We start from the raw sequence: 23,053 nt of genomic DNA, 5'->3' as shown, positions 1-23,053 counted from the left end.
TGAGAGGGGCAAAGGTTGAGAAGAAAGCCAGACTTCAAAAAGTGATTTGGGAAGCTCTGATTCATTAGAAATTATTTAGAGAGGGCTGAGTGTGTCTCTTTCTCTCCCATAGTAGCATCTTCTGTCCCATGCTTTTAAATTCTCTAAGAACTCTACTACCCCTGCAGTCATCTTCCTTAGAACTTAGCTGAGAACCAAACGTATTTTCCTGAGTTAGAAAGGACTAAAATATCTGACAGCATTTTCATTGTTTAGGAGGATATGGGAATACCTGTACATCTTTTGAAGAGCTCTAGGTTAAACTATATATACATATATATATTGAGACAAGGTCTTGGTCTGTTGCCCCAGCTGGAGGCTAATGGCTGATCATGGCTCACTGCAATCTCAAACTCCTAGGTTCAAGTGATTCTCTCACCTCAGCCTCCTTAATACCTACAACTACAGGCATGCATGACAGTGGCCAGCTAATAATAATAGGAATTATCATTATTATTATCATTTTGGGGATGCGCTTTCATTACATTGCTGAGACTGATTTCAAAATCCTCATCTCAACTGATCCTCCTGCCTTGACCTACAAATTTCTGGGATTATAGACTGAGCCACCATACCCAGCTCCATTTCTAAAGTCTTTTTTTTTTTTTTTCTTCATGTCTGATGTGTGAAGGGAATGGAAGAAATATTGAGAGTTCATAAATCCAGGTTTTTTATGATTTTTAATTCCAAGGAGGATTCAGAGGTGATTTTACAGAAATTCAGACTCACTAATTTTATAAAAACACATAATTTTTAAAAAATGTAATAAAATTTAATGTGCCAGCAATTTCAAATATTTGGGAGGTTGAGGCAGGTGAATCACTGGAACCCAAGAATTTGAGGTTACTGCAATCTATGATAATGCCACTGTACTCTACCTGGGGTGACAGAATGAAACTCTGTGTCAAAAAATATCTGAAGTTATTTTACTGCTAAATGTTCTTTTTTGTAATATAAAATAATCTTAGAAATGTAGATCCTCTATGCCCCAATTTTTCAACTGTAATGTAGTTAATGTTGTCTACTTACCTCTTATAATTCTAAAATATACTGTGTCATTGAGGAGATTAGAATTGCCAAGGATATTATTATACTCCCAACTGATACCTAATATTTTGATAACTTTTATTTCATAATTTTCTGCTGTGTAGTAAATTATCATAAATGTGTCATTAAAATGTATATATGTATAAATGTGTGTGCATGTGTGTAATATGAGAATTTTTTCACAGATACAATTATATATATTACATATAATGTAATAATTTGACATGTATGTTCGTTATGATATAATATACTCAAGGTAATAAATACATCCATCATCTTACATGTTAACTATTTATTTATAGTGAGAACACTTAAGGTCTACTGTCTTGGCAAATTTTAAGCCTACAAAATACTATTATAATTATTATTTTTTTACCTTTTTATATTATTAACTGGAAACATGGTGCTGTACATTAATTTTCCAAGACTTATTCATCTTACAAGTAAAAGTTGCTACCCTTGATCGTCAATACCACACTTTTCTGCCTCCTGGCCCTGGCAACTGCTGTTGTAGTCTTTGCTTCTATGAGTTCAGCTTTTTAAAGTTGCCCATAGCAGTATTTCTCTTTCTGTGCCAGCCATATGTTACTTTGCTAAAGGTCCACCAGATCCATCTATGGTGTTGACATTGCAAAATATTCATCATTTTTATGCCTGAACAATAGTCTATGGTGAGTGTGCACTCATACATTTTTACTTGTTCATCTTGAACAGCCATTTCAATAGTTTCCATTATCTTGGCAATTGTACATAATGGTGGAATAAAAATGAGATGCAAATATTTTTTTGAGATACTTATTTTTATTTTATTTCATGAAATATCCATAAGTGAGATTCCTGGGCTATATAGTAGTGATATATTTTTAACTTTTTAAACAGATCTGCGTGATAACTCTATCAATTTATGAACAGCAACATTTTATAGGGTCTTTTATTCTCCACACACCTGCCAATACTTAATATCTCTTTTCTTTTTGATATTAGGTATCATAGTAGATACTAAGCAATATTTCATCATGGTTTTGATTTGATTTTGCCTGATTATTGGTAATGTTAAGAACTTCACGCACCTGTTGTCTACTTGTGTGTTTTCCTTTAAAAAAATCTTTTCTATTTCTTGCCTATTTTTCAATTGTATGGTGATGATTGATATGCTTGCCTTTGAATTATATGAATTTCTTATATATTTATGGATATTAACATCTTATAATATATGTAATTCACAATATTTTTTCTCTTCCAGTGGATTTTTTTCCTTTTTATTAAGTCATATACACATAGATCATTAATACATTTATGTCTTTGTGGGTTCAATGTGTTGATGTTTTGTACAAAATGGATTGCTTACATCTAACTAATTAACATAGCTTTCACCTCATTTACTTAATCAATGTTTTAAGACATTTATGTTCTATACTTGATAGATTTGTTTCTCTTCAGATTGCATATATTTTTCTTATTTTTTGCAGAAGATTTTTAGTTTGATGCAGTTCAACTTGCTGATATGTTTCTTTTGTTCCACTTCTTATGTCATATTGAAAACAAAAAAAATCATTGCAAGATTTATGTCAAGAAAGTTTTTCTATACATTTAGTTTAAAAATGTTTAATTTCACATCAACACTTGTTATCTGTTTCCTTTTTGATAATAGTTATCCTAGTAGGTATGAGGTGAGATCTCATCATGGTTTTGATTTGCATTTGCCTGATGATCGTTGAAGATGAACACCTCTTTATAAACCTGTAATTTGGGGGGGCATGGCATGAAAAAATGGTCTAACTTCATTCTTTTCCTTATGAGTATTCAGTTTTCCCAGTACCAAGTATTGCAGAGACCATAGTTTATTCATCATGTATTCTTGGTGATCCTATCATAGATTAGCTGATGTTACATACATCAGTTTATTCCTGGGCTCTTTATTCTGTCCCATTGTTTCTTGTGTTATTTATGTACATACCATGTTGTTTTTATTACTGGACCTTGAAATATAGTTTGAACTTAGAAAGATACTTTATTCTTCCTCAAGATTGCTTTGGCTCCTCAAATACTAGCCATTTTTTAAATAATGATTATTGGTAATGTTAAGAACTTCTTCATTAACTTTTTAATACTGTGAAAAATGTCCTGACATTTTTATAGGGACAGCATTGATTCCATAGACTGTTTGGGATAATATGGAACTTTAACAATATTTATTCCTTCAATCCATAAACATGAAGTATCTTTTCAGTTATTCATGTCGTCTTCAATTCCTTTCATTAATATATTATAGTTTTCGGTATAAAGGTCTTTTACCTCCTTGATTAAATGTATTACTTAAAAATTTATTATTTTGATGCTATTGAGATTGTTTTCTTCCTTATTTTTAGGACAGTTTTTTAGCATATGGAAACATAGCTGATATTTGTATGTAAATTTCCTATTTTGAGCATTAACTGAGAGTTGTTGTTAATTCAAATAGTTTTTTTCGTGTTGTCTTCAAGTTTCTATATATGATTATGTCATCCCAAAACAGCAAATTTTATTTTGTTTGAAACAGAATCTCACTCTTGCCTAGGTTAGAGTTCCATAGTCTTGTCCTAGCTTACAGCAACCTCAAACATCTGGGTTCAAGTGATCCTCCTGCCTCAGCTTTCAAAATGGCTGGGACTACACATGCCAGCCACAATGCCCAACTAATTTTTTATATTTTTAGTAGAAACAGAATCCCATTCTTGCTCAGCCTAGCAAACAGTGAAAACTTTACTTTTTCCTCTTGAATTTGAATGTTTTCATCATATTCTTGCCAAATTTTAATATTAGGACTTGTAGTATGGGATAAAATCGAAGGATTAAGCATAGAAACACTATAATCTTCATTGGTCTCTGTGCATTTAAAGGCTCAAACACTTCTTCCAGTTTGTTTGTTTGCAGTTTTTGGCCGGGGTGGGGTTTGAACCTGCCACCTCCGGCATATGGGGCCAGCGCCCTACTCCTTTGAGCCACAGGCACCGCCCTTCTTCCAGTTTTTATAATTTTTTTTCAGGGAAAGATATTTTCTTGTTAGGTATTTGGTGTAAAGGATTCTGCTTTGTGTTTTCAGTGAATAATTGTTGTAGCAAGTTCACAAGGCTGCCCCTTGCTCTGCAGAGGAGTGTGTCTTTGGCCTGTCATGAAGGGATTGTGTGGTTTTAAATCTTCTCTTGTTTCTAGGAAAAGTGGACTGCCTTCAGAATTTTGATCTATAGGGTAGGCAACTAGGATAGGCTTCTGAGGTTGGGTTTGCACATGGTAGGTGTGATACCAGAGTTGGGAATGGGACTGGTTCCCATTGAGTGCCTGAGAAGTTTCCCTTCAGGTCACTGTGTGGATCTATGCACAGGAAGGACTGGACGTGAACTGTAGCTAAAAAAGCTGCAACTGAATCACAGGAGTGCTTTCAGGAACATAGCCAAGAACAAATCTTAATTTCACCTTGTGTTTAGGGATGAATCAGGGTTATCATTGTGTGAAAATAACACTTGTCATTTGAAGGTCATTTTTAAAGAGTTATACTTGTGTCTCTTTTAGTGATTTAAACATATAATATAAATTCATCATGATAAATTTTCAATCTGCCTCCATGAGTGCAGATAGGTGTGTTTCCACCCACATCTCTGAATGAGCAGGACCACTCACAGACTGTGGCTGAAAAGAGTTGGAGACTCAGTGGAACCAAGTTAGATGAGACATTTTCTAGTCTGTAATTAGGACAATGAGTCTTTAACTTTGCCACCTGGATGAGACCCTGCTTTCTCAACCTGGCCCTCCTGGGTCCTGAGTTCCACTAGGGTTTTACAATCTTATATTTACCTCTCAAAATTTACATAAATGTATTTCTTCCATGGATGGATGCCAAATTATTTTTCTTGTGTGGAAATATATGAGTGGATTCTCCCAATACACTAACTTGGCAAATTTCCTTTCACTATATTTTTAATTTCTGATTTGTTTCATTTCAAAATTTTCTATAATTGTTTTCAAAAGTTAAGAATAATATACTATAGTTTTCACATTCTATGAGGTGAATTAGATAATAGGAACCTCTTATTTAATAAAATATTAATTTTATTTAATGTAAATATTTACATTTACTTCAGGGAAGAGAAGAATTGGTAGAATTTTCATCTACTTTCCTTTACCTATGTATAAATGATAATATACTTTATTCCCAAATATTTATTTCATCTTATCTTTTTTATTTCAGTTTAACAGAATAGTATTTATACTTAGAGTACAGTTTTTGCATTTGCTAGGAAAACTCAAAGTTGGATTTGATTTATTTACCCAGGAGGGTGCTGTATACTTCTACCTTGTATCTATTGGGTGGGGGGTGGGCTTACTCTGCCCCTCAACCTTCCCCCTTCCCTCTTCTTGAATTAAATTATGGTTTTCCTATTCTGTGAACCTGTAGTTGTTCATCTGCTAGTTTCAAATTATTATAGAGTACATGAGATGCTCTTTTTCCATTCTTGAGATACTTTTCTATGGAGAATGTTCCTCAGCTCCATTTAGGTAAATATAAAAGATATAAAGTCTCCAACATTTTTTTGAGACAGAGTCTCACCTTGTCCCCCATGGTAGAGTGCCTGGCTTGGCATTGCAGCTCAAGTAACCTCCAACTTTTGGACTTAAAAGATTCTCTTGCCTGAGCCTCCCAAGGAGCTGGGACGATAGGCACTTGCCATAATGCCCGGATATTTTTTGTTGCAGTTGCCACTGTTGTTTAGCAGGCCCAGCCAGGTTTGAACCCACCAGGCTGGGTGTACGTGACTGGCACTGTAAACACTGTGCTACTGGCACTTACCTAGTCTCCAGCTTTTTATGGCTGAATAGTATTTCAAGATGCACATATACCACAGTTTATGAATGTATTCATGGGTTGATGGGCTCTTGGGCTGTTTCCACACATCTTTGTGATTGTGAACTGAGCTACTAGAAACCATTCAAGTGCAAATGCCCTTATGGAAAAAAAATTTTTTTCTTTCCTTCTTGGTAAATACCTAGTTATGGGATTGTGGGACCAAAGAAAAGTCTATTTTCAGCTCTTTGAGAATCCATGCTTCTTTTCAAAAATGCTGTATTAGTTTGAAATTCCATGGACAGTGTATAGTTTTCTTTTCTCTGTGCACACTTGCCAACTTCTGAAGCTTTGGGATTCTGTGATATGGGCTATTCTCACTGGATTAGGTGCTATCTCAACAGTTTTGATTTGCTTTTCTCTGAGATTAGGAACAATGAGCATGTTTTCATGTGTTTCTTGGCCATTCTTCTGTCTTCTTGGGAGAAGGTTGTGTCCATTTCTCTTGTTCAGTGCTTCCAAATGTTTATTTCATATATCAGTTACTCTCACTATCTAGTAGAAAAATTATATTTTTATCTTTATTTTCAAATGTAAGATTTTTTCTTTAAATGCTGGAATATGGCCTTTTTATTTTGCTAATAGCATCTGTATGTTAATAACATAATATTTAGTGATTAAAAATACTTATTAAAATTTTCTAATTAGAGTTCTTTATTCATGATGATAATGCATTTTCTATAAAACTTGTGGAATAGGCTACTTACCAATTTTCAAAATGCTTGCTCTGCATGGGTCCACAGTGACAAATATTGTAGTCATCTATTCTTGCAACTTTATATTGTATTTCTTTTTTAGAATAGATTCCTTGAATCAATTTATTATTCTTATTTTATGTTCTTCTGGGTATTATTATTTTGAATAAGAATTTGAAACTTTATATATAATTTAACTACATGTGGGGTTTGATTAAAACATAAATCAGCCATATGCTTATCACCAGTAAAATTATGAGGGTTAGTCTGTGTGTCTGTGTGTGTTTCTGTGGGGACCAAAGAGCCCATTCTTCACAGGGAAAACACCCCCAGAAAAAGGGAAAATTTAAAAAGTAAGCTGAGTGAGTTGGAACAAAGGAAACTGAGCTAGTTTACCTTTAAACCAGCCACTGCTAAATTTCTTATCTGTGCAAGTTTCCTTCTTTTCCTAGAACTCTGGCCTATTGGAGATATAGCTTTCTAATACCCCTGTTGGGTCTGTAAACACTCTGAAGGAATAACAGCTACAGAAGATGCTATGGCCAGGCCTGGCAAGATACATTAAGTAGGCCATTTTTTGCCCAGTAAACAGTCAAAACAAATACCCGTTGTAGAGATTTGTATTTGCCTGGGGCAGAGATCCAGGGAATAGCTCAAGACCTGAAATATGGGTAGGAGGGCTTATATTCCTTATCACAGAGGAACACCCTCTGTGGCGGTGATGAGACAAAAATTCCTCTCTTCCACTGATTCTTCAGAGGAGATTGACATCAGTGATGTTTTACTCCACAGTTAACTAGTATGATTAACAGCCCCCTGAGAATCTATGTGTGTGACCTCAGGACAGAAGCCTGCCCCAACACAAGGCTCAGGTTCCATATTTCTCAAGGCTGCTCAGATCATTAAAGTTCATGATTACAGAAACCACATGCTCACTCAGAGAAACTGCTGGCATCTCTGTTCCCTTCCTCAGCTTACCCTTGGGCTAATAAGCAAATAGCCTTCAATAAAAGCTAAGTGGAACTGACACTCAGGGCCACCATCAGAATTACACATGTGGGTGGTGGTCCCATGAGTTCTTACCTTTTAAAATTCTATTCTGTGTCTCTTGTGTCTTTCTTTCTCATTATTTCTACCTTTTTATTTCTTCAGTCAGTCATTGGCAGACCCACAGGTCTTAACAGACCCTGACCCTGGGGTGGGACCCCAGGAAACTTGGTTTCTGGCTTACCTCAAAAATTTATTATTATTATTATTTTTTGGCTTTTTCAAAAGGTTGTTTTATTCTGTCTAAGTGAGTAAGCATAGAAATAAATCAGGACTTTGTCCTGGAGTCTGAATATTTCACCTGGTTTGTATTGATTCATCTGTATAATGTTTGTGTAAGAGTAACACTTGTAATTTAAAGGTAATTTTTAGAAAATTTTATAAATCTGTATCCCTTTTGGTTTTCATTTTAAAAAATCTTTGTGGCAGGGACATATAATATAAAATTTGACATTGTAAATTTTTTAATTATACGGTTTACTAATGTTGAATATATTCACTTTGATTTACAAAATAATTCTAGAATTTTTACATATTGCAAAACTCACTGTCTGTTAAATAACATCTGCCAATTTACCCTTTCTCAAGTCCTTGACAAACACCATTCTACTTTCTTTTTCTATGAATTTGGCTACTTAAGATATCTCATACATTTGGAATCATACACTATCCTTTGCTTTCTTACTACCTTATGTCAATTAACATAACATATTTCAAGGTTTATTTTTATGATAGCAGGGGACACGATTTCCATTTTAAATGCTGAGTAATATGCCATAATAATGTTTTTATCAGTTGCAGGACATCTAGGTTGCTTCTACTTTTTAACTTTTTTGAGTAATGGTGCAATGAACATGAGTATACAAATATCTTTTCTAACTCTTGCTTTGCATACTTTGGATAAATATTCAGAAATAAAATTGCTGGTCATATATTCAGTCCATTTTTAACTTCTACAATCCTCTATCCTATTTTTTTAAAGTGGGTACCTCATTTTTTCCCCAAAAGAACACAAGAGTTTAAATTTTTCTTTTTTTTTTTTTTTTTTTTTTTTTTTTAATTTGGCCGGGGCTGGGTTTGAACCCACCACCTCCGGCATATGGGACCGGCGCCCTACTCCTTGAGCCACAGGGGCCGCCCAAGAGTTTAAATTTTTCTACATTCTTACAGGACTTTAAAATTTATTTCTTATTTGTCATTCTAATGGGTGTGAAAGTATATCTCACATTGATTTGGTTTGCATTTCTCCAAAGATTAGTAATTTTTGAGAATCTTTCTATGTGCTTCTTGCATTTATCTATGTTCTTGGCAGAAATGCCTGATCAATTTATTGTCCATTTTTTAATCGTTATTAGCATTCTGTTGATAAATTTTAGTCATTGTTTATATCATTTGGATGTTAACGCTTATCAAATATGTGAATTACATCTCTTTTTACCCATTATTAGGAGGAATTTTCATTCTACTCAATGTTTTTGGTGATGTGCAGAAATTTCAAAGCTTAATGTAATCTCAGTTTTCTCTTCTTTATATTTTTGCTTATGTATTTGTTGTCACTTCCAGGAAAAATGTTCCAGGGGCCATATCAGGATATTTCCCTTGTATTTTCTTCTAAAAAAAAAAAATTTGTTTTCTTGTATTTCTTTTGTCTCAGTATTTAGTGCATTTAAGATATATTCTGTACATAGAGCAAAAGAGGGATCTAATTTCATTTTTCTCTCATATAGATATTCAAAATTCATAAACATTTATTGAAATGAGTTTTCATTTTCATTTCTAATTTTTCCATTTGTGTTCATGGCTATTTTGTGGTGATGTAATATATACTAGGGTTTATTTCTGGGCTCTCTGTTCTGTTTCATTATATTTTTTAAATCTTTTTTTGTGGAGTAGAATGCATTTGTTTGCATTTTTGTATTTGATTTGTATGAGGAAGAGTAATGCCTCTTTGTTCCTTTTTTTAATTTTAGATTAATATAAGCATAAACATAATTAGATTACATTGTTTGCATTTGTTAGGTAAAATTCAAGTTGTAGTTGAACACCTGGGAGGTATGCCATGTACCCCTAGATTGTGCCCATTAGGTTAGAGCTTAGCAAGCTTTCTTCCTATTCTTTTCCACCTTCCTCTTTCCCTTCTTCCCTTCTTGAATTCAATTGTGTTTTCCTCTTATGTGAGCATGTAGTTGTTCATCTTCTAATTTCCAATTAGTATTAAGTATATTAGATGCTTGTTTTTCCATTCTTGTGATAATTTACTTAGGAGAGTTTTCTCCAACTCTATCCACAATAAATATAAAAGATGTAAATTTTGCATATTTCTTTATGGTTGAATAGTAATCCGTAGTATACATATGTCACATTTTGTTAATCCATTCATGATTTGATGCGCACTTGGGTTGATTCCATATCTTGACAATTGTGAATTGAAATTCAATGAAAATTCTAATGCAAATATTTTATTGGTAAAATAATTTCTTTTTCTTTGGGATAGATATCCAATAATGGGAATGCAGGATTAAATGGACAGTCGACTTTTAGTTCTTGGAGCATTCTCCATACTTTTTTCCATAGTTGTCAATTTACTTTAATGTATCTTTAACTGTGCAGAATATTTTTGGCTTGATCAGGTCCCATTTATTTATTTTGTTGCTTCAGTTACTAACAGGTTCATCTTCATAAAATATTTCCATGGGCTAATATTATTTAGATTATTCCCACATTTTCTTCTCGAGTTTTTATCATTTTATATTTTATATTTAAATCTGTTAACTGTTGTGAGCCGATTTTTATAATTGATGAGAGATGCATGTCTTGTTTCGGTCTTTACATATGGCTAACCTGTTTTTCTAGCACCATTTATTAAGTAGAGATTCCTTTCCCCAGTGTATGCTTTTGCTTGGTTTTTTTAAAGCGCAGATGGTGGTAAGAGGCTGGTTTCATCTCTAGGTGTTCTATTCTGTTCCACAGATTTATGTCTCCACTTTTGTGTCAATGTCATGTTGTTTTGATCATCGCAGACTTGTAGTATAACCTGAAGACTGGTAAAATAATACCTCCACATTTGTTTTTATTTCTTAGAATTGTGTTCACTATTCAGGGATTCTTCTAATTGCATAAGAAATGAAGTATTACGTTTTCATGTTCTTCAAACTATGATATTATTGTTTTAATGGGGATTGCATTAAATAAGTAGAGCACTTTGGGTAGTATAGACATTTTAACGAAATTAATTCTTCCCAGCCATGAGCATGTTATAGTCTCCCCCCTTTTTTGGCAGTATTTGGCTGGGACTGGGTTTGAACCCACCACTTCCAGTATATGGGGCCGGCACCCTACTTCTTTGAGCCACAGGCACCACCCTGTTCTCCCATTTATCAATCTCTTCTGCTATTTCTTTTCTTAGCATTTTCTTGTTATCTCTGCAGAGATAAGTCACATCCTTTGTTAGGTATATTCCCAAGTATTTCATTTTCTTTGAAGCTGTTTTGAAAATTATTGTGTCTTTCATTTGATTCTCAGCTTGACTGTTACTAGTATATGAAGCTACTGAACTTTGGCTATTGCTTTTATATCTTGAGACATTACTGTATTTCTTGATCACTTCTAGGAATTTTGTAGTTGAGTACCTAAAGTTATCTAATGATGAGATTATATCACCAGCAAAGAACAAACGTTTGACTTCCTCTGTCCGAATTTAGATACGCTTGCTCTCATTCTCTTCCCTGATTTCATTGGCTAGGATTTCCTGGGGTATGTTAAATAGTAGTGGTAATAGTGGGCATCCTTGTCTGGTTCCAGTTCTAAGTGAAAATACTTTCAGTTTTACTCCTTTCAGTACGATGTTAACTATGAGTTTGTCATAGATGGCTTTTTTCAGTTTAAGAAATTTCCATCTATGCCTATTTTCTTAAGTGTTCTTTTCAGAACAGAGTGCTACATTTTGTCATATGGTTTTTCTACATCTATTGAGGGCATTATATAGTCTTTGGTTTTGGTGCTATTTATGTAACAAATTTTATTTATAGGTTTGCATATGTTGAACTAACTTTGCATCCCTGGAATAAAGCCCACCTGATCATTTACGTGCGTGTGTGTGTGTGTGTGTGTGTGTATACACACACGCACATTTATACACATTACACATTATATATACACATATATGTATAAATGTATGTGTATATGTGTGTGTATACATACACTATATATGTATGTTTATGGATGTGTATATATGTGTGTATACATATATATGTATGTATGCATATATACATATTTTAATGTGTATCTTTATTCTATTTGCTAGGATTTTATCGAGTATTGTTGCATTCTATTCATTAGTGATATTGGTCTGTGTTTTCTTTTTTTAATGGGTCCTTTTTATGGCTTTGTTATCAGGAAGATATTTACTCCTGAGAATGACTTGGAAGTGTTCCTTCCTTCTCAATGTTTTTGAATGGATTCTGCAACATAGGTATGAGCTCTTTCCATGAATGTTTGTTTGAATTCTGGTGAAAAATCATCTGGTCCATTACTTTTTTGTTGTTGTTGTTTTTGGAAGCTTTTTTATTTTTGAAATTTCTGTGCTTGGTATTGGTCTGTTCAAAAGTTCTAATTCTTCCTGGTTAAGTCTAGGAAGGTAGTATGATTCCAGATATTAGTATCTGTCCTCAAAATAGAGGAAAATTTCTGTGTCAAATTTCTGGGCATAGAGTTTTTTGTAGTACTCAGAGATAATCTCTTGTACCTCTGAGACATCTGTTGTTGTTTTCCCTCTTTTATTACTGAGTGAGGTTATTAGAGATCGTACTTTTCTGTTTCTAGTTAGATTAGCCAAAGGTTTATCCATTTAATTCATTTTTTCAAAGAACCTACTTTTTGTTGTCTTAATCTCCTCAATGGTTCTTTTGTTCTCAATTTCATTTCCTTTCTTTTTATTATTATTTTTTATTGTTGGGGATTCACTGAGGGTACAATAAGCCAGTTTACACTGATTGCATCTTTTAGGTAAAGTCCCTCTTGGAATCGTGTCTTGCCCCCAAAAGGTGTGGCAACAAAAAGACCAACCCACCTCCCTCCCTCCCTCTCTCTCTCTGCTCTTTCTTTCTCCATCCCTCCCTCCTTCTTTCTCTCTCTGCTCTCCCCTTCCTCCACACCCACCATGAACTTAACTGTCATTAATTGTCCTAATATCAAAATTGAGTACATAGGATTCATGCTTCTCCATTCTTGTGATGCTTTACTAAGAATAATGTCTTCCACTTCCATCCAGGTTAATACGAAGGATGTAAAGTCTCCATTTTTTTTAATGTCAGAATAGTATTCCATGGTGTACATATACCCCAGCTTGTTAATCCATTTCTGGGTTGGTGGGCATTTAGGCTGTTTCCACATTTTGGCAATTGTAAATTGAGCTGCAATAAACAGTCTAGTGCAAGTGTCCTTATGATAAAAGGATTTTTTTCCTTCTGGGTAGATGCCCAGTAATGGGATTGCAGGATCAAATGGGAGGTATAGCTTGAGTTCTTTGAGGTTTATCTATACTTCCTTCCAAAAAGGTTGTACAAGTTTGCAGTCCCACCATCAGTGTAAAAGTGGTCCCTTCTCTGCACATCCATGCCAGCATCTGCCATTTTGAGATTTTGTGATGTGGGCCATTCTTGCTTGGCTTAGATGGTATCTCAGGGTGGTTTTGATTTTCTTTTCTCTAATAGATAAGAATGATGAACATATTTTCATATGTTTGTTAGCCATTTGTCTGCCTTCTTTAGAGAAGGTTCTATTTATGACTCTTGCCCATTGATATATGGGATTGTTGGCTTTTTTCATGTGGATTAATTTGAGTTATCTATAGATCCTAGTTATAAAGCCTTTGTCTAATTCAAAATATGAAACTATCCTTTTCCATAGTGTAAGTTGTCTATCTGCTTTGGTTGTCTGCTTAGCTGTACAGAAGCTTTTCAGTTTAATGAAGTCCCATTTGTTTATTTTTTTTGTTGTTGCAATTGCCATGGCAGTCTTCTTCATGAACTCTATCCCCAGGCCAATATCTTCCAGTGTTTTTCCTAAAAATCCTTTGAGGATTTTTATTGTTTCACGTCTTAAATTTAAGTCCTTTATGCATCTTGAATCAATCTTTTGTGAGTGGGGAAAGGTGTGGATCCAGTTTCAGTCTTTTACATGTGGATATCCAGTTCTCCCAACACCATTTATTGAATAGGGAGTCTTTCTCCCAAGGTATGTTCTTGTTTGGTTTATCAAAGATTAGGTGGCTGTAAAATGTTAGTTTCATTTTCTGGTTTTCTATTCAATTCCAAGTGTCTATTTCTCTATTTTTGTGCCAGTATCATGCTGTCTTGACCACTATGGCTTTGTAGTGTGGTCTAAAATCTGGTATGGTGATGCCCCCAGCTTTATTTTTATGAACTGCCTTAGCTATATGGTTTTTTTTTCTAGTTCCATATAAAATGCAGAATCATGTTTTCCAATCTTGAAAGTACGATGTTGGTATTTTAATAGGGATGGCATTGAATAGGTAGATTGCTTTGGGAAGTATAGACATTTTAACAATGTTGATTCTTCCCATCCACGAGCATGATATGTTCTTCCATTTGTTAATATCCTCTGCTATTTTCTTTCTGAGGAGTTCATAATTTTCTTTTTCTTTTTTTTTTTTTTTTTTTGTAGAGACAGAGTCTCACCTTACAGCCTTCAGGAGAGTGCCATGATGTACACAGGACTCACAGCAAACTCTAGCTCTTGGGCTTCCGCAATTCTCCTGCCTCAGCCTCCCAAGCAGCTGGGACTACAGGCGCCTGCCATAACGCCCGGCTATTTTTTGGTTGCAGTTCAGCTGGGGCTGGGTTTGAACCCACCACCCTCGGTGTATGGGGCGGGCACCTTACTCACTGAGCCACAAGCACCACCCATAATTCTTTATGAGGTTCTTCACTTCCTTCATTAGGTGTATTCCTAGGTATTTCATTTTCTTTGAAACTATGGTGAAGGGAGTTGTGACCTTAATTAGCTTCTCATCTTGACTGTTACTGGCAATACAAAGGCTACTAACTTGTGGACATTGATTTTATATCCTGAGACATTACTGTATTTTTTGATGACTTACAGGAGTCTTGTGGTTGAGTCTTTGGGATTATCTAAGTATAAGATCATGTCGTCAGTAAAGAGGGAGACTTTGACCTCCTCTGCTCCCATTTGGATTCCCTTTATTTCCTTGTCTTGCTTAATTGTATTGGCTAGAACTTCCAGCACTATGTTGAATAGTAAAGGTGACAGAGGACAACCTTGTCTGGTTCCAGTTCTAGGAGGAAAAGCTTTCAGTTTTACTCCATTCAGTAAAATATTGGCTGTGGGTTTGTCATAGATAGCTTCAATCATTTAGAAATGTGCCACCTATGCCTATACTCTTCAGTGTTCTAATTAGAAAACCATGCTGGATTTTATCAAATGCTTTTTCTGCATCTATTGAGAGGATCATGTGATCTTTATTTTTGCCTGGGTTAATACGGTTGGTAACGTTTATGGACTTGTGTATGTTAAACCAGCCTTGCATTCCTGGGATGAAACCTACTTGCTCATGATGTATGACTTTTTTGATGATAAGCTATAATCTATTGGCTAGGATTTTGTTGAGAATTTTTGCATCTATATTCATGAGTGAGATTGGCCTGAAATTCTCCTTTTTAGTTGGGTCTTTTCCTGGTTTGGTATCAGGGTGATGTTTGCTTTATAGAACATGTTGGGGAAGATTCCTTCCTCCTCAATTTCATGGAATAATTTCTGCAGTACATGAATAAGCTCTTTCTTGAAGGTTTGATGGAATTCTGGTTTGAAACTGTCTGGATCAGGGCATTTTTTGGTTGGAATATTTATTATTTTTTCTTTGATCTCAGTGCTTGAAATTGGTCTGTTCAGGAGCTCTATTTCTTCCTGGCTAAGTCTAGGGAGAGGGTGTGATTCCAAATATTGATCCATTTCCTTCACATTGTCAAATTTCTGGGCATAGAGTTTCTGGTATTATTCAGAAATGATCTCTTGTATCTCTGTGGGATCAGTTGTTATTTCCCCTTTATCATTTCTGATTGAAGTTAATAGAGATTTTACTTTTTTATTTCAAGTTAGTATGGCCAAAAGTTTATCTGTTTTATTTATTTTTTCAAAAAACCAACTCCTTGTTTCACGATTCTTTTGTTTTCAATTTCATTGATCTCTGATTTGATTTTGGATATTTCTTTTCTTCTACTGGGTTTAGGCTTAGATTGTTCTTCTTTTTCCAGTTCCATAAGATGGCTTGTGAGTTTGTTGATGCGCTCTCTTTCTGTTTTTTGAATGTAGGCATCTAAAGCAATACATTTTCCTCCCAAAATTGCTTTTTCAGTATCCCACAGGTTTTTGTATCTTGTGTTTTCATTGTTGTTATGCTCAAGGAAGTTAATGATTTCCTGTTTATTTCTTCCTGCACCCATCTATCATTCAACAGAAGGCTATTTAATTTCCATGCCTTTGTGTGGGGTTGAATGTTTTCGTTAGAGTTGAGTTCCACCTTTAGTGCCTTATGGTCTGAGAAAATACAAGGTTAAATTTCAATTCTTTTTATTCTGTTGATGTTTGTTTTGTGTCCCAGGATACAATGAGTTTTGGAGAATGTTCCATGGGGTGATGACAAGAATGTGTATTCTTTATCTTTGGGATGCAGTGTTGTGTATGCATCTATCAAGCACAGTTGTTTTAGGGTCTCATTTAAATCTCTTATATCTTTGTTTAATTTTGGTTTAGAAGATCTGTCCAGCTCTGTAAGAGGAGTGTTAAAGACCCCTGTTATTTTCATACTATCAGATATCATATTGCTCAGACTGAGTAGGGTCTGTTTTAAGAATCTGGGAGCATTAAAATTGGGTGCATAAATATTTAGAATTGAAACATCTTCTTGTTGTATTTTTCCCTTGACCAATATAAAATGACAATCTTTGTCTTTTTTGACTTTAGTTTCTTTAAATCCACATGTATCTGAAAATAAGATTGCAACTTCTCTTTTCTTCTGAATTCCATTTGCCTGAAAAATTGTCTTCCAACCCTTGACTTGTTTTAATTTGTCTTTTGAAGCCAGGTGTGTTTCTTGCGGACAGCAAATGGATGGCTTGTGTTTTTTAATCCAGTCAGCCAATGTATGTCTCTTCAGTGGGGAATTCAAGCCATTAACATTTACTGAGATAATTGGTAAGTTTGGTAGTATTCTATTCATCTTATTTTGTGAGAGAGAGTCCATTGCTTAGTTTTATCTTTTGCATCAGTGTGGAAGTTATGTTCTGTCGTTTAATTTCTGAGTTCTTTGTTGCTGATCTATTGTGATGGTCAGTTTGTAGAACAGGTTGAAATATTTCCTGTAGAGCCTGTCTTGTTTTGGTGAATTTCCTCAATGTTTGTATATCCGTAAATGATTCAATTTCTCCATCAATATTAAAGCTTAGTTTAGCAGGGTATAAAATTCTGGGCTGGAAATTGTTCTGTTTAAGTAGATTAAAGGTAGATGACCATTGTCTTCTTGCTTGGAAAGTTTCATTAGAGAAGTCTGCAGTCACTCTTATGAATTTACCCCTGTAGGTCAACTGACATTTACTCCCGGCAGCTGGGAGAATCTTTTCTTTTGTCTTGACTTTGGACAGGTTCATCATAATGTGTCTTGAAGAAGCTCAGTTAGAGTTGAGGCAGCCTGGGGTCCGATATCCCTTTGAAAGGAGTATGTCAGAATCTTTGGTGATATTTGGGAATTTTTCATTTATAATATTCTCTAGTACGGCTTCCATTTCTCTGGGGCAGTGTTCTTCCTCTTCTGGGATTCCTATAACTCATATGTTGGGATGTTTCATAAAGTCCCATAATTCTGTCAGTGAACGTTCTGCTTTCTCTCTCTTCTTTTCTTCCTCTTTAACTATCTGCGTTATCTCAAGAATTTTGTCTTCTAGGTCCAAAATTCTTTCTTCTACATGGTCTAATCTGTTGGTGATACTTTCTATTACATCTTTAAGTTCCCTAATTGACGGCTTCAGTTCCGTCAGCTCTGCTATATCCTTTCTATATTCATCATATCGTTCATGTCTTATTTGATTCTGTTTTTGAATTTTCTTTTGGTTATTTTCCACTTTATTAGCTGTTTCCTTCATTGTTGCCATCATTTCCTTCATTTTTTTCATCATGTGTATTCTACATTCCCTTTCTGTCATTCCTAACATTTCTTTATAGGTGGAATCCTCTGCAGTAACTACCTCATGGTCCCTTGGAGGGGTTGTTCTGGACCGATTCTTCATGTTGCCTGGAGTTTTCTGCTGATTCTTCCTCATGAGTGATTTCTTTTGTCTATTTCCTTGCCCTAATTTTCCTTTCACTTCCTCTTACTCTTTAAGTTGCAGTGTCTGTGGACTAGGATTTCGATGAGTCCTTTTGGTACAGGACCAAAAGGATGAGAATGTTGAAGAGCAAGAAGAGATAAAAGAATGAAAAAGAAAGAAAGAAAGAAAATAAAACAGAGAAAGGAGAGGGGATGGGTTAAAGGGAATATTGACAAAAAGAAGAGAGACACAGAAAGAGGAAGACAGAGCAATATAGGTGTAGTGTAGGGTACTTTGACACATCCTTAAAAAAAAAACCAACTTCTGGGGGTGCCGGGTTGGGTGTTTCCTTTGAGTTCAGCCTTTGGTAGCCTGATTGGACACAGTACCCCACCTCCACCAAGTGGAGAGGAAAGACAAAAATGCTGTAAGTCAAACCAAAAAAGCAAACAGAAATCTTTATGCTATAAAATTTGGTGAAAAACCAAAAAATAGGGGTAGAAACACTAGCAAAAATGAAGTTCTAATTATTGAAAAAGGCAACAATGGGAAATTGTATTTAAACTAGAAAATGGAAAAAGAAAGGAAAGAAAAAAAGAAAAAATGTGTAGGTAAAAGGTTGACATTAAAAAACAAAACATCAATAACAACAGAATAAACAAAACACACACACACAAAAACCCCAATACAAAGCAGTATATATATCTTGTTGAATAGTATCTGGGCAACCAGTAGTCTTCTGTGGTATAAGATGTTAATCACAATGCTGATACGACTGGAGGCCTCCACTGATTTCTCAAACCCCACATGGTGGAGACCCAAAATCTCTCTTCAGTCCTCTTAAAGGGCACTTTAAACTTCTAAACTTGGCTAAACAGAAGCTTTCCCAGGAAAGTGCTTGTTGCTTGGATCACTGCTGAAGTGGCTATCCACTTACCCTGTGTGCCGAAACTGGTCTCACTCTGCCCCTGAGGATTAAGGCTGTAAGGGTGCCCAGTCCCTGCCTTTAGGCTGTTCAGTAACTAGATTACTAGCTCCAGCTCAATCCTTGCTCTGTGACCCTGAGGGCAGAGCTTGCCGGGGCAGTTTTCTAAGAATGGCTCCCTGCGGCCCACAACTGAACACTATTAGCTCCCTCTGGCTCAGTGGCTCAGTCTGGGGCCCTAGAAAATGCCCAAAGTTCTCTTCATTTCTGCCCAAGCTCTCCCCAAGGCAGTTTAACTGGATGCCAACTCCAAAAGCACCAAAACAGTTCACAGGTAAGGTCTTTCTAGTTAGGAAATGCCTTCTAGTTATGAACTAACAGCTGCCGGTGGGATTAGACTGATCAAACACATGCAACCACTTGCCAGTTTTCCACTGTCTTTGTCCTCCTCTTGGAGTTCAGAAGTCTCTTGCTGACTCCCTGTGTCCTCAAAGGGATGATTATAGGCAGATCCCACTGGCCAGAGATGACTGGAATCTTGTCTCCCCAGACTCATGGTGCCCAGTTGTAAGGAAGCTTTTACTCAGCTTCCATCTTTCTCTCACTCTCCCAATTTCATTTTCTTCTGCTCTGATTTTGGTTCTTTCCTTCTGCTAGGTTTGGGATTAGATGGCTCTTTCTTTTCCAGTTCCTAGAAATGATGCATTAGATCGTTAATATGTGCTTTTTATAATTATTGGATGTGAACATGTAATGCAACAAATTTCCCTCTTAGAACTGCTCTTGCAGTATCCCAGAGGATTTTCATCATCATTTTTTGGAGGAATTTAATGATTTTCTTCTTTATCTCCTCCTTGAAACAGTTGTCTTTCCACATAAGATTATTTATTTTTTATGATTTGGGAATGAATGTTTTTTGTTGGAAATGATTTCTACCTTGATTCCATAGTAGTCTGTAAGATAGAAGATAGAATGTTTATTCTTTTAAAGTAGACAAGGTTTAATTTGTGTTCTAGGATATGGTCAGTTTTGGAAAATGATGCATGAGCTAATGAGAAGAATGTTCATGTGGTAATTTTGGGGTGGTATGCTTTGTATATGTTTGTTAAGCCCCATTGTTCTAGGGTCATGTTTAAATCGATTGTTTCTTTGCTTGGTTTCTGTTTGAAGGGTTTGTCCAGTTCTGTCAATAGGGTATGAAGTCCTCAGAAATTATGCTGTGATAGGATACTATATTGTTCAGACTTCTTAGAATTCATTTTGTAAATCTGGAAGCATTTAATTTGGGTGCATAAATATTTAGAATTGAGATGTCTTCTGGTATTGTTCCCTTGAACAGTATATAGTGTCCTCCATTTTTGTCATTCTTTACTTTGTTTGGTTTGAAGCCCAATGTATCTGTAAATTGTGACCCCTGCTTTCTTTTGATTTCTGTTTCCCTGAAATATTGATTTATAATCTGTCACCCTAAGTCTTGTTTTGTCCTTAGATGTTAGATATGCTACCTGAGGACACCATAGAGTTTGTGCTTTTGATCCAGTCATCTGATCTGTGTCTCATTAGTGGGAAATTCAAGCCATTCACATTTATTGAGAAATTGATAACTATGGTGGATTTATGTTAGTCTTTTTTTATAAAAGTTGCCACCTACTTTTATCACTTATGCCATTGAGGAAGTTAGGCTTTGACCTTTAATTTCCATGCATCTTTACTATATTTGTGGACCATTGTTATGTTCCATGTGTAGTATTACTCTGGAATACTGGCGGTCGTATAGTGGCAAATTTTCTCAATGATTGCTTGTCAGTAAAACATTTTATATATCCATTGAATGTGAAAGTTAGTTTAGAAGGATACAGAATCCTAAGATAAAAGTTGCTTTGTTTGAGTACATTGAAAGTGAGAGTCCAATCTATTCTAGCTTGCTATGTTTCAGCTGAGAAATCTGCTATCACTCAGATAGAATTTGCCCTTGTAGGTCAGCTGAGCTAATTCCTGGTGGCCTTCAAAATTTTCTGTTTCATTTTGGCCATGTATGTTATGATGTGTCTAGGAGATGCTCTGTTTGAATTGAGATAAACTGAGTCTTGATATCCATCTGGAAAATGTGTCTCTGATTCTTTGGTAATACTTGAGAACTTTTTGGTTATGATATGCTCCAATAGGTCTTCTGTGACTTTGGGTCACTCTTTTTTTTCTTTTGGGTATCCTATAATTCATGTGTTTATATACTTTATAAAATCCCATAATTCTCTAAGAGATTGTCCTTCTTTTACTATATTTTTTTTTAATTTTGAGAGAGAGTTTTATTTTGTCACCTGTGGCAAGTGCGATGGCATCATAGCTGATAGCAACCTCAAACTCTTGGGCTCAAGCAATCCTCTTGCCTCAGCTTGCTCAAGCAATCCTCTTGCCTCAGCTTCCCAAGTACCTGAGACTACAGGTGCCCACCAAAATGCATGATTATTTTTAGAGATGAGGCCTCACTCTGTCTCAGGCTGATTTTAAACCTATGATTTCAGGCAATCTACCTGCCTTGACCTATCAGAGTGCTAGGATTACAAGTGTGAGCCACTACACCTGGTCTTCACTCTCTTATTTTCTGCCTCATCAAATAACTGAGTTAGCTCAAGAGCCTTGTCTTCAATTCTAATTTTCTTTGTTCTTCATGGTTTATGCTATTATTGAAACACTATTGCATTTTATACTCCCTAAATGTTTCCTTTAATACTTTAAACTCTGATATAGCTTTTTCTAATGTCATTATTTCTTTCAGTTGTTTCTTGGGTCATTTTTTAAATTTCCTTTTGGTGACTTTCCACTTGCCCTCCAATTCACTTCATTACTTTTGACATCCATAATCTAAATTCTTTTTTGGCTATTCATCTTTGATAGCAGCTATGTAATCCCTTGCAGGATTGGTCTATTCTAGCTTTTCGTGTGGATAGAAATTTTCTTTGTTTGTTCCTCAACATGTGTTGTTTCTTATTGTTATTTCTTTTCACTACTTAACTTCTCTCACTTCCTAGTTCTCCTTAAGCTTCTTTGTTTCTGTGCTTTGAGATTAAAATTGACTTTCTATTCTGCATATGGTAGAGGTGGGAAGTTATAAGCTAGTTGCCAAAGAGACCCAGTCTTGTTTTCCTGAATTATTGATTTTATTCTTGGCTTGGTAGCTAACTGTATGAGTGATGAATCCCTGTAGTGGTACTACAGCCAAATTCCTGAAGCTTATGCCAGAATATTGGGTGGGAGACATGACTCAGCCATCCAAACAGTTCTCTTCAGCCACAGATGGGGCAGTTCTCTTCCTCTGTGTCCAAGGATGTCAGCCATGGGGTGGCTGTCTGACACCAACAGGTGGAGTAAGAAATATTAATATAATGGAACACTGTGAGGCTGCTCCAAGCTGGGCTCTCATGGGTACCAGCCAGCTCAAGGTTTTAGCATTATCCAAACCTTTGGGTCTTCCTAGGAAGTGGGGTGCTGGCTGCTGCTTCTCCCACTGAACAGGCTACAGGTCTATACCTTCCCAGCCAATGCCACTACAATGATAGCCTGGGTTCAGGCCTCTGGCTTTGTTGCAAAAAGGCTTAATATAATATCTCCAACCCTTCAACAAAAGGCCAACTTCTGTGCACCTGAAAGTCCTATGGGACCAATATTCCTGCTTGTTTCATACCACTCCTCAGGCAAGGATGGACAGGCCTTACCAGAATTAACTTCAATCCCTAGTCCCTACAGAATGCCATGTTGGGGTGTGAGGAAATAAGCTGCAAAATTAATCCCCCCAGGGAGGTAGGAGGTAAGGTGACCAACTGGAACCAGCTTTCAACAAAAGCTCCTGTCTAGAGGGAGAGATAATGGCCAGAATGAACTGAATAAAGCTGAAGATAGGGAGCTGAGCTGAGAGAGAAGATTGATAAGTTCACATCATCCCCGCTGAGGCAAGCTGGGACTCCAAGGAAGCAAATTTCAAGTACAAAACCCATCCAAAAGAGGATGAGAGTCCACCCCCTTCCCCAAGACAGTGGCCTGTTGTGTGCTTTGTGCAAGTGACCAGTAAACAGAAGACCTCTTG

The sequence above is a fragment of the Nycticebus coucang genome, chromosome 20 (genome assembly GCF_027406575.1).
Source record: "Nycticebus coucang isolate mNycCou1 chromosome 20, mNycCou1.pri, whole genome shotgun sequence".
Lineage (NCBI taxonomy): Eukaryota > Metazoa > Chordata > Mammalia > Primates > Lorisidae > Nycticebus > Nycticebus coucang.
Note: the sequence above shows the minus strand (reverse complement) of the source record.